Below are 6627 nucleotides of genomic sequence, written 5' to 3'. Positions count from 1 at the left end.
ACTCGCTGTCAAGTGCCATCTTGTGAGTGTGGTTCTCGCTTCTGCAGCCGATGGCAAGTCCGCCGCTTTGCTCTGTCGGCTACATCTTGTGAGTGTGGTTCTCGCTTTCCGGCGCTATCCTTGTGTGTCTCCGTGAGTTTTTGAACTCCTCCTTTTCTGTTGTCGTCTTGTGAGTGTGGTTCACGCTTCAGGCGCCATCTGTGCTCCAGCAGAGCCTTGGCTCTCACATCCGGCGCCCTCTTGTGAGTGTGGTTCTCGCTTCCGACTTCATCATGGGAGTGGTGTGCTCCATCTATTGCCAGCCTTGTGAGTCCTCGCCTCGGGCTCCTACTTATGGTTTTCCTATCGCTTCCAGCTCGCACAGTGATCGGGGTTTTTTTTTACCGCTTCGGAGGCTGATGACATAGCCCGGGTCTTCTTTTTGAGTGGTACCCGCTCCACCTCAGGCACAGGCTCGACCACACCAGGCGAAAAAACGAACCTCGAAAATTCGTCTGGTGGGGATCGAACCCACGCCCTACGGCGTACCTTGTATCAGCAGGCAAGAACTTATTGTATATGTAGCCTATATATGCGACGTCGTTTCAGCAGCAGCGCACACTTTTTGTTTATTTATGATATGTAAACAAGCCGCTAGGGGGCGAGCTTGCAAAAAGCTCGCAACCCTAAAATGAACGGCGGCCAAAATTGCTTATTAACCGAATCGAAATAAAGCTCCGGCATGTTCCGGGTTGAACCAACTTGTTATTTTTCATTGATTGATAAATACAAGAGCCTTTCAACGAGACTAGCAAAGGATCATTGCCTTGCTTCTATCACTGATTGGCTAATAATCTCTATCATTCAACGAGACTAGCAGAGTTCATTGCAACTGCTTCTCTCACTGATTGGTTACTGTCGAATTATCATTCTACAGAAGGTAGCGATCCAAAGCACTTCTAAAGAGAGATAATTTCGACTCATGCCCAAGACCGAGAAGCAGAAGGAACGAAGACGGCTATATCAGCGGAGATCCCGGGCTCGTAGACGAGAGCTTGAAAAGAAGATCGAGGAAGAGATCGAGAAGGAGCTTGAAGAGAAACCCGAGGAAACGCCTAAGGAAGAAGAATCAGGCCTCCCCGACCCCAGATCAATACCATCGACTACAACGACATCTAGGCCAAATCTACACCTTCCACTTCCACGTTGGGCACGAGACTTCTTTAAGCCAAAGCCAACAGCACCCTCCATGCCAGAACTAGAATACGATCCCGAGCATCCGTACTTCTAGTCAGAACACTCAAGAGAACAATCAGTCCTTTTCAGGACTCAAAAAGAGTCTGATAATAGTTATTTTCGTTGTTCTCCCTTTCCTCATCACACATTTCTAATTAATTATTACCATACGGTAACAATTTGGCGACCTTGCCCTTGTAAAACTGGTGTTTTACATCTGCGTACGTCCAACACCTACGACTCGTAAAACGGACGTTTTACTTTCGCGTCATGGCGACGCAACGTACACCTCCAATCACACGTTCAAGATCAGCAATAATGGCTGATAATATACAACGTCCACCAGCAGAAGGTGCAGTAAGGCCAATTATCGCTGAGGAAGATTTACAACCAGCCGGTCAATTCGACGCAGGAGTACATGCAGAAATCGAAGAGTTTCCAGCAGCTATCGATCCTCAGGCCATTAATCATCCGGCACATCGCTTTCCACCAGCACCAGCTCCGCAAGCTGCTCCGGCACAGGTTGCTGCCAACGATGTAGCTTATCGCTTTCCACCAGCACCAGCTCCGCAAGCTGCTCCGGCACAGGTTGCTGCTAACGATGTAGCTTATCGCTTTCCACCAGCACCAGCTCCGCAAGCTGCTCCTGCACAGGTTGCTGCCAACGATATAGCTTATCGTTTTCTACAAGCACCAGCTCCACAAGCCGCTATTGAGGATCCGGCACCTCGTTTTCAACCAGCCATCAGGAGTTGGGAAGCTTTCTCGCAAGCTATTTTTGGTTATCAACCGACATTACCCGAATTCAGAGGATTAGATCACGAAGATCCACAGTTGTTTCTAGAACAATGTGACGAATATTTGGCTGCTTTCAATTTACCAGAACATCAACGAGTTCGAACGATCGAAAAAGGTTTGAAAGATGACGCAGATAAATGGTGGCGCTGTTATCAAAATCTTGGAATTAATTGGAATCGTTTTCAAGAACTTTTCAGAAATAAATTTGATTCGCCTGCTGTTAAGAGCTCGTTATTAGCTAAACTTTTTGGTCAAGGTCAAACAGAAAAAGAAACAGTATCTACCTTTTTACAACAAAAATATATGCTCTTTCAACGAATTCGACCCGAAGAAACCGAAGCTAGCAAAGTTTCGACTCTTATCAATCTATTACGCCCATCTTTACGAAAATATATGCGAGGTAACTTCATAAATGATTTTTCTGATTTAATGCAGAAATCTATCGAACTAGAAAAGGATGAAGAGGAAGAAAAAAAGAATATGTTCCGAAATAAACCGAAAGACGACAAAACAAGATTCACTCGCACATCCGAAAGTTCTTCACTGCCAAAATGTTGGCATTGCCCAGCTTTTCATTATCATCGAGATTGTGAAGTTTTTAAAAAAAAAATGGAAGAGAGAGAAAATAAGCCCGAAATCAGTCACGCGCAACTTGATGTTGACCACATTCCGAAGATCAAGATCAATTTGAATGACTCGAGTGTTATAGCGGTAGTTGATACAGCTGCATCAAGAAGTTTCATTTCTCCGTCATTAATCATAGATCAATCTCAAATTAATTCACATCGCATCATCGCAAAACTCGCAGATAAGGGTAGTCACATGGACGTAATTGGCACGATCGAACAAACATTTACGTTACAGAATAAAATTTTTAAAGTGAAGTTTTATGTCACTCCTTCATTACGTCATCCATGTTTACTCGGGTTCGATTGGTTAAAGGAAGAAAAAGCTCTTATGGATATTTCTAGAAATACTTTGTATCTTGGTAAAGACGAAAGAATAACAGTTCCATTCTTAAACACCAAAGATTCAAGCACTAAACAAGATATTGATTTAACAAAAATTAAACATGAAATACCTCTGGAGTTCTCTGAAAGATTTCGTCAAATTATGGGTACACATCAACGAACCTTAGATGTGTTTAATGATAAATTGTTACAGACAAATACGATTAAGCATAAGATCGAAGTGAAAAATGAAAAAGCTTTCAGACTTCCACCATATCGTTATTCCGACTCAAAAAGAAAGGAAATCGATTGTCAAATCCAAGAAATGTTACGGTCAGAAATAATTGAACCTTGTTCATCGCCGTATAGTTCTCCGATCGTCCTCGTTAAAAAAAAGAATGGCAAACAACGTTTTTGTGTGGATTACAGAAGATTAAACTCCATAACAGAAGACAGTACTCAGCAAATACCTCGAATTTCCGATGCACTAAAAGATTTAGGTGATGCAAAAATTTTTACGACATTGGATTTGAAAAGTGGCTATTGGCAAGTACCTATGGACGAAAATTCCAAGAAATTCACAGCGTTCAGTTCACCTTCAGGAGGTACTTATCAATTCCGAGTTTTACCATTCGGAGTGAAAGGGGCAGCTGGAACTTTTCAAAGACTCATGTCTCAAGAAGTTTTAGTGGGATTCATTAATGATTTTGTACTGGTTTATTTAGATGATATAATTATCTATTCAAATAATTACGAAGAGCATTTACGTCATCTGGAACTTGTTTTCGAAAGGTTGAACGTCCATGGTTTAACATGTTCTCTCGAGAAATGTTGTTTTGGAATGAAGAGTCTCGAGTACCTTGGATTTCAGATTACTTCTGAAGGAAATGAAGTCAAACCAACTTATCTTTCATCATTGCTGCAAGTTCAAGTTCCCAAGACTAAAAAAGAATTACAAAGCTTCGTCGGAGCTTGCAATTGGTTAAGGGAATATATTCCTCATTTAGCTATCTCTTTGGCGCCGTTAACAGATCTTTTAAAAGGAAAAAAAAGCTTAGTATGGAACGAAGAAAATTTAAAAGCTTTCAACGATGTCAAGAAATTATTTAACTGTCCATTGATTTTGTCTCGACCAAATGCAAAATTACCTTACTGTTTACAAACCGACGCCAGTGCTAGAGGCATGGGTTCTGTGCTGTTCCAAGTACAGAATGGCGTAAAGAAAATCATAGCCTATGCAAGTGCGAAATTTAATGACACCGAAAAAAATTATCATTGTAATGAGCAGGAATGTTTAGCAATCATTTGGGCAATTAAACATTTTCGACCATATCTTGAGGATAAGTCATTTACTCTGTACACGGATAGTAAAGTGTTGACGTGGTTAAACAAATTCAAGGATTCCAGAGTAAAGTTAACTCGATGGGCTTTATTACTACAAGAATTTTCATTTAATGTAATTCATTGCCCTGGAAAAGATAATGAGCTTCCCGATCTTCTTTCTCGCAATCCAGACGTTAATGGTTCAGTTATCAGTCATCAACCAGACGAAGAACGATTATTACCCCCTGAAGATTCACCAACAGCTTATATCATCGAGCTGAATTCACTGTATGATAAAATTAGGATCGCGCAAAAGTCAGATACAGAAATTAATTTTCTTACGAAGAAATATTTACGTTTAATTTTGTGTCCGGACGAATATTTATCCATAAGTGATAAACAATTCTTAAAAAAATATAACGTTTTGGATAATAGTTTATGGATAGCTGTTTCTCAAGAAGACGATTGGAAAATCCTAGTACCAGTAAAACTTAGAAAACTAATTATTCACGAATATCATGACACTATGATTTCGGGGCATCCAGGAGCTGATCAGACTTTGAAAGCGGTCGCAAAATATCATTTTTGGAAAAATATGTCACGCGATATAAAAGAATATGTAAGAACGTGTCAAGTATGTGCTTGTACTAAAAAAGCCGTCACTAAATATGCTGGTTTTCGTCCGAGATACGCGTCTAAGCCTTGGGAATGTCTGTCCATCGATTTAATGGGCCCTTATCCATCTACTCCTCGAAGAAAACGATATTTACTTGTATTGACTGATTGCTTTACGAAATGGATTGAGGCTTTCCCTATACCAGATTCTTCAGCAAAAACTATTATATCAGTTTTAAACAGTGAAGTATTTCCTAGATGGGGATTTGCTCGTAAAATAATAACTGATAACGGTAAACAATTTACCGGTAAGGATTGGGAATCAGCTTGTGAACAGTGGGATACTCAGCATTTGACTACGCCTTTATACCACCCAAGAGCGAATCCCGTCGAGAGGTACAATCAAAAGATTAAAAAAGGACTCCGACTACATTTGCAAGATACCGAGCATAGAAATTGGGACTTATTACTTCCTACTATTTTATATCAGTTACGCAAACGAATCAATGCAGCCACTGGAGTGTCACCAGGATATGCAATGATCGGTCAAGATTTACCAGCTCCTGGTGATTGGCGTTATGCTCACAACGATATGAAAGCTATCCCGTCGAAAGAAGATCGAATTGAAAGTATTAAGACGTCTCAACAAAAGTATAAGGAAAAGTACGCATCAAAGACTCCGGATCAAAAACAATTTTCGTTGAGAGACATGGTTTATATTCGTCGACATCCATTGACCAATTCAGCCAAGAACTTTTTTGCTGGTTTTGCGAAACCGTGGAGAGGACCTTACGAAGTGCAAGAAAAGATTAGTGATGAAGTTTATATGGTCAAGACGCCGGATGGTCCGCTCAAGATTCATTTAAATGATATTAAGCCTTGTTATAATTAAAAATATTGTTCTATTTCATTTTCATTTTTGCGCTGCTGTCTTAAATCCGGGGGAATTATTGTATATGTAGCCTATATATGCGACGTTGTTTCAGCAGCAGCGCACACTTTTTGTTTATTTATGATATTTAAACAAGCCGCTAGGGGGCGAGCTTGCAAAAAGCTCGCAACCCTAAAATGAACGGCGGCCAAAATTGCTTATTAACCGAATCGAAATAAAGCTCCGGCATGTTCCGGGTTGAACCAACTTGTTATTTTTCATTGATTGATAAATACAAGAGCCTTTCAACGAGACTAGCAAAGGATCATTGCCTTGCTTCTATCACTGATTGGCTAATAATCTCTATCATTCAACGAGACTAGCAGAGTTTATTGCAACTGCTTCTCTCACTGATTGATTACTGTCGAATTATCATTCTACAGAAGGTAGCGATCCAAAGCACTTCTAAAGAGAGATAATTTCGACTCATGCCCAAGACCGAGAAGCAGAAGGAACGAAGACGGCTATATCAGCGGAGATCTCGGGCTCGTAGACGAGAGCTTGAAAAGAAGATCGAGGAAGAGATCGAGAAGGAGCTTGAAGAGAAACCCGAGGAAACGCCTAAGGAAGAAGAATCAGGCCTCCCCGACCCCAGATCAATACCATCGACTACAACGACATCTAGGCCAAATCTACACCTTCCACTTCCACGTTGGGCACGAGACTTCTTTAAGCCAAAGCCAACAGCACTCTCCATGCCAGAACTAGAATACGATCCCGAGCATCCGTACTTCTAGTCAGAACACTCAAGAGAACAATCAGTCCTTTTCAGGACTCAAAAAGAGACTGATAATA

General features: G+C 40.9%; 1 protein-coding gene across 1 annotated transcript in view; it reads right to left on the bottom strand.

Moving 5' to 3' along the window:
* The window catches only part of LOC106652664 (aromatic-L-amino-acid decarboxylase-like), a 259293-nt gene that overhangs the window by 108952 nt on the left and 143714 nt on the right, over positions 1-6627 (bottom strand). The gene's annotated exons all lie outside the window — the stretch shown is intronic.

This window comes from Trichogramma pretiosum, unplaced genomic scaffold (genome assembly GCF_000599845.2).
Source record: "Trichogramma pretiosum strain Unisexual culture from Peru unplaced genomic scaffold, Tpre_2.0 scaffold88, whole genome shotgun sequence".
Lineage (NCBI taxonomy): Eukaryota > Metazoa > Arthropoda > Insecta > Hymenoptera > Trichogrammatidae > Trichogramma > Trichogramma pretiosum.
Note: the sequence above shows the minus strand (reverse complement) of the source record. Positions and strands in the feature narration are given on the sequence as shown.